The sequence below is a fragment of the Panthera uncia genome, unplaced genomic scaffold, assembly GCF_023721935.1.
Source record: "Panthera uncia isolate 11264 unplaced genomic scaffold, Puncia_PCG_1.0 HiC_scaffold_2505, whole genome shotgun sequence".
In the NCBI taxonomy this organism is placed as follows: domain Eukaryota; kingdom Metazoa; phylum Chordata; class Mammalia; order Carnivora; family Felidae; genus Panthera; species Panthera uncia.
Window position 1 is genome coordinate 183 of NW_026059243.1, and position 10,729 is coordinate 10,911.

General features: G+C 50.5%; 1 long non-coding RNA gene across 1 annotated transcript; it reads left to right on the forward strand.

Annotated features, from left to right (window-relative positions):
* Positions 1 to 335: 335 nt before the first annotated feature.
* LOC125917821 (uncharacterized) lies at positions 336 to 3,400 on the forward strand. The gene is made up of 3 exons (XR_007456305.1): positions 336 to 433; positions 1,070 to 1,129; positions 3,067 to 3,400. It is a non-coding gene; the product is annotated as an uncharacterized LOC125917821 (long non-coding RNA).
* Positions 3,401 to 10,729: the final 7,329 nt, after the last annotated feature.

Consider the following 10,729-nt stretch of genomic DNA (forward strand, 5'->3'; position numbering starts at 1 on the left):
GGTCAGCACGAAGTGCCAGAGACGCCCTGGGAGGGGGAGGTCCTCTGCCGGCCCACTCGGGGCTGGGAGAATGTCGTCAGCCTAATGTGGACCCTAGAGCAGGCAGGGTCCCCACGGAGCCCTGGGTGAGTGAGGCCCGGGCCAGTGCCTCCCACAACACACGAAATCCCCAGAAGACAGAGAGGCAGTCCAAGGACCCGAGCATCCGTCTCAGGATGCCATTTGACCCTTTAGGGCTTTATTTCTTTATCCGAAAAAGAGAACGTTACAATAGCTCATCTCTAGACTCCAGCCACCTGTCACACCCTGCGCTCCTCTGTTTATTTGTGACACAGATGCCATCTCTAGGAAAACGATATACGCTTATGTCATGGTCACGAGAGATGCTCCACCAGCAGAGGGCAGAATCTATGATGAAATCCCCCAGTCCAAGGTGAGCTGATACTACTTATGGGCCACTCCCCCCACACACACACCCAGGAGTCGGGGAACAACAGGCCAAGGATCTGGAGTCTCCAACCAAGTATCGTCATGTCAGGAAAATGATGCCAGGAGCCCCTCTACGAGGACAGGAACATGGCCAACTGTCACCCCATGGCAGCCTGCAGGGCTGGAGGCCATCAGCTTCCACATGAGGGTCTGGCTGTGGGTGAGGCCAGAGGCTTCCTTAGGGATGGAGCACCTTCCATGGGGGACCTGGTGTGAGGTGAGGGCTACTAGGTGGCCACTGGCACAGGAACAGGGGGCTAAGAACTGTGTCCAAGGGCACAGAACTGAAAGGTCCCCTTGAACTCAACTTCCTGTTCTGGCTGCAGCACAGCCCCTCCTCCCATTGGCCATTCACCCGCCTGCCCCTCCCTCACCTCCCCATACCCGACCCTGACCCTCTCCGACGCTGGATGGAACCAGAGCTGAGGCGGGGGGTTGGGGGCCGTGAGGGGGTTGGGGGTTGGGGGTGGCTGACTAGTGACATGGGAGCAGGGGGCAGGAGGCGGGGCAGAAGCAGGAAGGGGAACTCGAGAGGTTTTCGCCTGGGCCCCTCACTGAGGGGAAGATGGGTGTTTTACAGGAGCGCCCCGCCAAGGAGGAGCCCGTGAACGGGATTTATTCCACACTGCAGTCTGAGAAGGTGAATCCTTGTTGTGTTTTTATTTCTGTGGTCCCGTACTCCGGCAAGGGCTCCGGCCAATCTGCTGTACCCTGCCCACCCCACCAGGGGCCAGAGGGTTCCCTCGGTCCCCTTCTCTGTACTTCCCGAGACTAAGTGCCCAGGGCCTTGGTCTGCAGTTATCTCACGCATGAGTCCTCCTCCCCAGGTCCACGGCCATCCGACAGCTGGCCTGCGTGTAAATGCAGGAGCCTCTGAACTCTGGTGTGGAAACGCCAGCCTCTAGAGCACCTGGGGCCATACCAGCTCACAGGGCAAAATTAGAGAAACCAGGTGCCCCCCTCTGGACAGACACAGACCCACACCAGTTACCCAGACCGGCAAGTAGAACACAGGCTGAATTTCAGTTCCACATTCCCTACATCCGGTTGACTTTTACAGTATGCAACCTGTACAACAATCTGCGGCGGAGCAGTGACACTCACAGGGCCCCGGGCCTCAGTGTCCTGCTCTGGAATACACAAAGAGGAGAGGTAGGTCCTGTGCTGTGACAGGACTTCCAGTCTGGGGGATGTCACTGTCTGAGGATCCTTTTTCGCTATAGTCAGAAGGACAGATTTGAGGTCTCTTGGCGAATCAAATGTTTTGTTAGTGTGCCTGTTGAGCAGCTGGGCAAAATCATCGTAAGAGATCAGTATGAACCCGGGGAGTCTAGGGGAAAGGGAAAAGAGTGAGGCAATGGGAACAAATCAAGAGCGGGAGGAAATATTAGGAAATTGGCTACAGTGGATCGGGAGTAAGAATTAAGAGCTGAACCGGCAGGACGTCTGGGAGTTTGCAAGAGAAATCCGTGCACGGGTCAGTTGGGGTGTAAAGATAAGCCGGGGTCCTGGAGAATGAGACAGAAGGACCTCTTCTTCCTCAGTGCTCAGGAGCAGCAAGGAGGGAGGGGGAAGTGAAGGGGTGACTGAGGAAAGAAGGAGGAAAGGGGAAGGAGAAGCGGGCAGTGAGGGGCAGGGTGGCCGCCTGTTTGAGCCGGGATCGGAAGGACAGCGGGAGGACACGGGTGATGATATGGGCAAGGACTGGTCAGAGGAACCGATCAGGGCTTCCCGGCTTGCGGCACCTTGAAGCGTGTCCTCTGGACCAGGTGGACGGAGGTTAGGAATTGGTCCCTGCGTCCTTTGAAAATTCTTTTTTCCTCCTGGGCCCGCTTTATTTGGGAGCGGGCTGGGGAGGGCTGTGGGTCTGCCGGGCCCAAAGCGGAGCTCACACCTGCCAGTTCCACACTGGAGCGCTCTCACCGTGGCCTTAGTCCCACGCGCGGCTCACTTCCCTTGAGAACACGGGACCCTTCACGGACCAGGCCGTAGGGGAGGTCGGTGGTCAGAATGTCAGGACTAAGGGCCCGTGCCATGTTCTCTTGGGGAATCTGGGGGGGGGGTGCCAGTGGGCGAGTGGGGAGTCCTGGGAACCCCCGGTGGCGAAGCCGCCAGCCCCAAGCCCCAGCCCTACCCCCAAGGCTAAGACTCCGCCAGCCGGTGGGAAGGTTGCCTGCAGAGCTCCCTGCCATCAGACCACAGGACCCTAGTGGCAGTGACCCTCCGCTGTGTGAGGTGCAATTATGGGGGTTCAGAAGGAGCTGGCGCTCCGCTGCGAACCAGGAAGACTGGTAGTTTGAGCCTACGGTCAGAATCAGAGCGAATACCCCCATTCCCGCCTGCTGCCTTTGTGTGGGCCACGCAGTTGATTGCACAAGGGCTTCCGAGAGGGAGACCGGAGGCAGAGGCAAGGGACCCAGCAAAGGGCAGAGCCCTGCTGGCCCAGATTCCGCCAGCACCAGGGAAACGGAGGCACCTCCCTGTGCCCTCTACAGAACCGTCCTGGGTGCCGCCCGGGGCTGGGGTTCCCCAGCGGCAGCTCATGCTTAACCTGTCGCTCCATCTCCTCGTACGCAGATGGGGAAGACCAGCACTCAGGACGGCAAACCTCCTGGGACTTCAACCTATGAAAATGTGATTTAGGCTCCTGGACGGCATTCACTCTGCAGACACTGAGCTTCCCACGTCATGTGTTCCAGCAGATGCCCCAGACCCAGACTCCCTCTGTTTGGATCTTACCTGGACATAGCAAACCATCACCCCAATACGGGACTTTTCGTGACTGGAGGTGATGACCCTTCCCAGCAACCCCGTATGTAGAAAGGATTGATGTTTCGCGCACCGCCTGGGACGCCCTGACCACGCTCAGTGTCCGGGAGGGGCCCCGGCGCACGGCCTCCACGGTCCACACGGCACCTTCGGCAAATTAGGCAAAAAACCCCCTTTTCCGGAGGCGGATACAGCCCCTCCCAAGTGTGTGGCTTGACAAGCAGAGGGTGGGCTGCATTTCAGCCTCCTCTTGCCCCTCTGCCCAGGAACTTTTGTGCAGGGGACAGCTGGCTGGACCAGCCCAACCAACCACATGTGACGGTGTCGCCTGGGAAGCCATTGGAGGGGTAGCTCTCCACCGTGCAGACGCACCCTCCAAATGGAGTGTTGGCAAGTGGTCTTTCTGTAGGGACGAGGTGGTTGGGGCATATTTCTTCAGGCTGTACTTCAGAAGCCTCTTAAGCTTTTCTTTCTAGCCCAGCTTTCCACGTGACTGGGCGCTTGAGTGCCCAGCTATTAACATTATTCTAAGGGTATCCACGAGGGTGTTCCTGGATGAGATTAACATTTGGATTAGTAGACCGAGTAAAGTAGGTTAATCCCCACTCCAGTACGGGCGCCCATCACCAAATCCGTTAAGAGCCTGGGTAGAAGGAGGAGGCAGAGTAGAGGAGAATTCGTTCTCTCTGCCTGACCGTCTTGGAGCTGGGACGTCAGTGCTCCTGCCCTAGGATTTGGATTTGGATTTGGACTGGAGCTTTCACCATCAGCTCTCCAGCTGGCTGACTGCAGACCTGGGGATTTCTCAGTCTTCATCACCACTCAAGCCAGCTCCTTGTTGTATATATCGCTTTCCTGTTGGTCCCGTTTCTCTGCAGAGCCAGACTAACACCTATTCGTAGACGCTTAAGGGCAGGATCCATGACGTCATGACATTAAAGAGTGACCACGAGAGCTGAGAGTGTCAGTCACTCGTGCATCCACCGCCCCAAACACCATGCCTGGTGCCCTGATGTGAATAAATGCTGCTGAATAGAATTGAAAATGACCAGCCAGCTCAAATGGAAGGTAGACGTTGCAAGTGTGGATAGACAGAAGCCAACACGCGTGGCGGCATCCAAGTACGGCAAGCGTTCAATGTCAGAAAGCAGACGTCAGTGTACGGCCATGGGCGGGGGGGGGGGGAGACTCTCAGAGTTAGACCAACGTACGCATGAACTGAACCAGTGAACCAGGTGTGAGGTGAGAGGCAGTCACCCTAGGGAGACACGTGAAGGAAGAAATAAAGAGACTTGTCCTAAGGATGGAGAAGCCCCAAAGTGACATTCAACAGACCCTAAAATAGAAGCACGTCTCACCTTCACCTGAGTTGAGGGACCCCTCCTGAACGTCGCCCTTCTCTAACCCGCCCCGCCTCTCCCTGGTGCGCTCAGCCAGTCAAATTGCTAGTGTCCTAGAGCCCCGCTGGCGAGTGGGGAAGAAGGAAAAGAGCCAGAGGCCAGAGTCCCTTGGGTCTCCCATGAGAACACACCGGGAATTCTTCACGTGGCCTTTGGGACTGAGGACCACCGAGCTCCTGTCTCTCACTCTTCCCTTCCTGTGAATCTTCCGATTTCTGAAGATGGAAGCTTCTCACCCCATCCCTTCAGGGCTCGGTGTTCAGATTCCCCTTCTGTAAAATGGGGGTGATCTTCATTTCCACAGATTTAAGACGAACTAGATTGTGACCGACGGGTCTACACAACTATTCCTTCGATGGAACGGAATCTCGTATCACACCCAGATGGGCCAGCTTTCACAAATGTGTGTTGAATTGAAATCTCGGGGCCCCTGGGTGGCTCAGTCGGATGGACATCTGAGGTTGACTCAGGCCATGATCTCCCAGCTCGTGAATTCGAGCCCCACATTGGGCTCTCTGCCATCAACACAGAGCCCACTTCTGATCCTCTATCTCCTTCTCTCTCTGCCCCTCCCCTGCTGATGCTCTCTCTCTCTCTCTCAAAAAGAAATTGAAATCTCAGGGGCAGGGCCCCTTAGTGGCAAGAGCAGGTAAGGCAGCACCTCCCCAGGGGCCTGTGGGTCCACATGGGCCTTTTCGGTAGAGAACTTGAGAAACAATGCAGGGAATGCCTTTCAGAAAAAGAAAGTGAAGCCGATTTAAAACGGGATGTTTTCAAAAAAGCTATAGAATGCTCTAAACTACACAGCCCACACGAGAAGAACTTGACCGGGCCACTCTGGAAAACGGGCAAAGGAAAGGCGACTGACCTGTCTGGCATTTCTCAGATTCAGCCCGGAGAAAAGAAATGGCCGGGCCATATTTTCTTCCAGATGTATTACTTTTCTTCTGCTTGACTTTTCCCTGAGTTTTCCTTGATGTGAGTAATTTTTTGCAGAATCATTAGTGACAGTCTCTACTGGCTGTAAAATGAAGTTTGAAGAAGGAGACAGAAGGAAGAAGGGTATTGACTGGTCCCAAAACGCAGGCTTCGACGCTGGAACGCCTGCATCGGCATCCTGGTTTCTTGGTTCTGAGACGTCGGGCAATTTAGGCTCACCTCTCTGGGCCTCAGTTTCCCTGCTTGTAAAATGGGGGTAATAACAGCTCCTACCGCATAGGGTTGATGTAGGGACTAAATGAGGCTGCCCTGTAAGAATGTGCCTGCAAATTGTTCTTATAGGCCCAACACCTCCATCGGATGCTAACCCTGTACAACCGGGTTCTTGTAGCACAAATGTAGCCGATATTGTGCTAAATTAGAGTTGTGTGCCGAACTCTTAACTCTCAGCCCTCCCACATCAATGCTTGTTCCTTCCATCATTTTGCTTACCACGCTGCCCTCCTCTGCCCCAGCTCCCCAGCCAGACGACAGAACGGGGTTGGTCCGAATAATAATAATAATGCAAACAGAGAACTCCTGAGGGCCAGAGACCGGGACAGTTCATTAAGGGTTTAGTTTGTGTATCAGCTGCTACACTAGATGCTTTATACCTCATCCAAAATTCACAACAACCCTGTAGAGTAGAAGTTAGTTCTTCTAGGGGCGCCTGGGTGGCTCAGTCGATTGAGCGTCCGACTTTGGTTCAGGTCGTGATCTCGCGGTTCGTGAGTTCGAGCCCCGTGTCAGGCTCTATGCTGACAGCTCAGAGCCTGGAACCTACTTCGGATTCTGTATCTTCTTCTCTCGCTGCTCCACCCCCCCCCCTCTCAAAAATGATAAACATTAGAAATTAGTTCTTCCAGTCTCCGTTAAGACAGAGGGAATAAATACTTAGCAAAATCAGTCAGCTTGGGAAGACAGGACTTGAAGTCAAGACTTCCTGTCACCAAGGGCCACGTACTTGCGCTCGTACCACGCTGCCTTCCTCTACCCAGCTCTGGACTCCCAACACCCAGCACTTTGCTTGACCCTTCATAGGGGGACGACAAAATATTTGTGGAATGACTGCGTACATATAATCGTATTTTAAAGTCACCAAGAGCAGCTCCAAGTAAATGTATTCATGTATTAGCTCCATTGTGTGGATAACCACTCAACCCCTCTATTGGGAACACCCATTAAAGTGTTTTTGGGTAGGGCTGGTTTCACAACAAACAAGGGATCCGGGTCATAAGCACTTCTGCTGAGTTGTCGCAAACCGAGAGAAATAGAGTACGAATTTCCACTATTAATATCAGAAGAATAACAGAAACAGAGGAGGAAGGATGAATTGTGCGACACTACTTAATAGTTTAAAAACAGCTGTGTACCAGGGAGTCTGGGTGGGTCAGTTAAGTGACCGGCCCTTGATTTCGGCTCAGGTCACGGTCTCACGGTTTGTGAGTATGAGCCCCGTGTCGGGCTCTGCCCTGATGCCCAGGGCCTGCTTGGGATTCTCTCTCTCTCTGCCCCTCCTCTGCTCGCTCGCTCTCTCTCTCCCTCTCTCTCCAAATAAACAAAAACGTTAAAAAAAATTTTTTTTTAATTATTTAAAAAACCGAGCTGTGTACCTTTAAACTTTCATGACCCGTCATAATCATAATGGCTAACACGGATTAGTACCTACCGTATGCCATTTCCCACCCTGCTGTTTTAGGTGTACTAACTCGTTTAACGCCCACAAGAAACGCTGAAACTCATCGACTCCCCGAAGTGGATGCAACCCTCCTCCATTTCACAAAGGAAGAAACGGAGTCACAGAAAGGCTAAGCTCGTCCAAGTTAATATTGAAACCAGGATGCCACTCGTGGCCCGCCAGGTCCCGGGGCTGTTTGCGGAACCACTGTGCTCGCTGCCTCCCCAGCCCGCAGCTTCCCAAGGAAGAAAACGTACATTCTTGACTCCAGAGCCCCTACATCCAAAAGTCACTAGTCATCCAAAAGCCCTTGTCAAGGGCAACTCAACCATGCCCCCTCACTCTGCCCAGCTCTCAACACACCCTCCCTTCCGGTGCCCACTCTTCCAGATCATTCCCTATCACTCAGTCCTTTATCGCTATTACCTGGGCTCTCGCCACACAATGAGCAATCTCCAAAACACCGGCCTTGTCCTTTGTTTTTCTGCTGAAAAATTTTTCTTGGGGGACGAGACTCCTGAGCACTCTGACCCATCAGAACTTCCAGGCCTTCCTCCTGCTTTCTCCCTCGGCTCCAGTCGCACGGAAGTACGCGAGTCCATGAACCCACCAGACCCTTTCCTGCTCCACACCTTTGCCGACGCTGTGTTATCTGCCTGGGGTATGCCTTCACCCCTTTCCATCCCTAGCTATTTCATGCTTCAAGGATCAGTCTGAGGATCCCTCTTTGTGCAAGCTTCTAAAACCTCCCACTCAAAGCTAAATATAGAGCCCCCTTGTAAATTTCCATTACTAAACGATTTGTTGTGCATAAATTTGACTTTGCCAGTGCCTAGGAAAGGAGACTACCTCCTCCGTGCCAACAGGTGAACACAAACTATGCGATAATGCACTGACTCCTGTGTCTTCCTTGGTTTTGTTTCTCAAGAGAAGACACCAAGCATGTAGCAAAGATACAGGCAAGACTCTGTGGCCTCACAAAGGCCCTGTAAGTCCTCCTCTTAGTGAATCAGTGAACACGGAAGTGGTCTTGAAAGCCCCTAACACACCTCCTAAGTGTGTCTGCAGTCTGTCTAACCTCTTTCATCTACCAGGCCCTGCCGCCATCTTGGTCCCCACCACCTCTTCCTGGACAACAGCGCTTTCCCTCCAACATTCACACTTGTCCCAGGCCGATCCATTCTCTACACCATAGCCAGAGGGGTCTTTCCAAACACAAATATGATAGCGGTGGCCGGGGGAACCAGTAGATTGCTGGTGTGTAGCTTTATATCTGTAGGAGTTCGTAAGTTGAAAGTTTATAAGTAGAGGGTGCCTGGGTGGCTCAGTCGGTTAAACATCCGACTCTCGGTTTCGACTCAGGTCATGATCTCACGGTTCATGGGTTCGACACCTGCCTCAGGCTCCGCGCCGACAGCTTGGAGCCTGCTTGGGATTCTCTCTCCTTCTTTGCTCGTTCTCTCTGTCTCTCAAAGTAAACAAATAAACTTAAAATTTTTTTCAAATAAAAAATAAAAAAAGGAAAGTCTGTAAGTAGAGAAAAATCAGAAAAGATATTCAATAATCTAATTCCCCAAAATGTGCCAAGCCCACGTGGCCTTATGAACTAGTTCTACCACCTTTGGTGAAAGGATACTTTCCATGTAATTTTAACTGTTCTGAAGCATAGAAACTTCAAAGTTCATTGAACACCATTAATGTAACACTGATTCCAAACTAGATGAGGATGATTCTCCAAAAAGAAAAAAATAGGGCAGGGATCAGCCTGTGGACAAATCCAGCCTGCCAAGTGTTTTTACATGACCTGTGGCCTAAGAATAGTCTACCATTTTCAAAGATTGAAAAAACTCAAAAGAATAATATTGGTAACATGCAAAAATTATAGGAAATCCAAATTCCAGTGTTTATAAATAAAGTTTTATTGGAACGCACACAGCGATCATCTGTTTATGTATTGACTGTGGCTGTTACCACAGCCAAGTTGAATAGTTGCAATGGAGACTGTCTGGCTGCACAAGGTAAAATATTCACTATCTTGACTTTCAAAGGAAAAAATTGTCAGCTCCTGATAATCTCACTTATAAATATGAATCTTAGAAATCTCAATTCAGAAATTAAGAATAAAACAATCTTAAGTTAAATTTTAGTAAATTGAACCAAGCAGTGCTCTAAAAGAACAAAAAATACAACCAAGCAGAGTTTATCCCCAGAATGCAAGAATGATTTAAGAAATATTCTATTGCAATTTACTGTTTAGACACATTAAAGGGGAGGAAAAACCTATAATAGTCTTGACAGATTCCAAAAAATAGTTCTGATAAAATTCAACAACCACAACTGATTAGGGAAAAAATTAGCAAGCTAAAAATAGAAGGTGTTTCAGTCAATATCCAATCAGAAAAACTGAAACCATGTTAAATATCGAAAACCCAGAAACTGAAACATAAGAAACTGAATACAAAAGTGATAGAAGGGTTTGAGGACTAAAACAGGGAAGATGAGGTTACTTAGCAAGTCCGGGAAGCCATTACCACTCTTGGGGGAATTTTCATTCAGAACCAGTGCTGCCCATTACAGGATGCCAAAAGTCCACACTCCAACCCAAACCATAAGAATCTAGGAGCCTAAATTGCCTTACTACTGTGGCTCCCAACATTGGAGTCAGAGCCCACAAATACCACACTGCCAAGACTTCTGGAATGACTGCAGGAACTGCACTGCTAGACCAAGAACCTTGGAGCCATATTCATTTTCCATTATTACTGCCACTGCTGGGGACATTATCAGAAGCCAAGATGAAAAAAACATTTTTCCCTTCTTCTCACCTTCCAGTCTTTCACCAGGACCACCCATTGATAAAAGTACAGAATGTACAGAAATAATATATAATTATTATGTATCCAACCAAGTCGGATTTATTCCTGGAAGGCAAGGATGGTTCAACCTACAAAAACCAATGAATGTAATAGAACACATGATAGAACGAAGAAGGGAAAAACCACACAACCATCAGAACTTATGCAGAAAAAAAATGGACAAAATTCAACACCCTTTTCGTGATTGAAAGCAATCAACAAATTAGGACTACAAGGAAATGACCTCAACATAATAAAAGCCATGTATTGGTTTGCTAAGGCCGCCATAACAAAGTACCAAAGACTGGGTGGTTTAAACAATGGAAAGGTATTTCCTCATAATCCTGGAGGCTAGAGGTCTGCAGTGAAGATGTCAGCAAGGGCAGTTTATTGTGAGGCCTCTCTCTGGCTTGTAGATGGTTGTCTTCTCCCTGTGTCTTTATATGGTCCTCTTTCTGTGCGTGGCTGTGTTCTAATCTCCTCTTCTTACAAAGACATAGGCCATACTGAATGAGCCCACCCATATGACCTTATTATAAATACATTATCTCCACATTGGG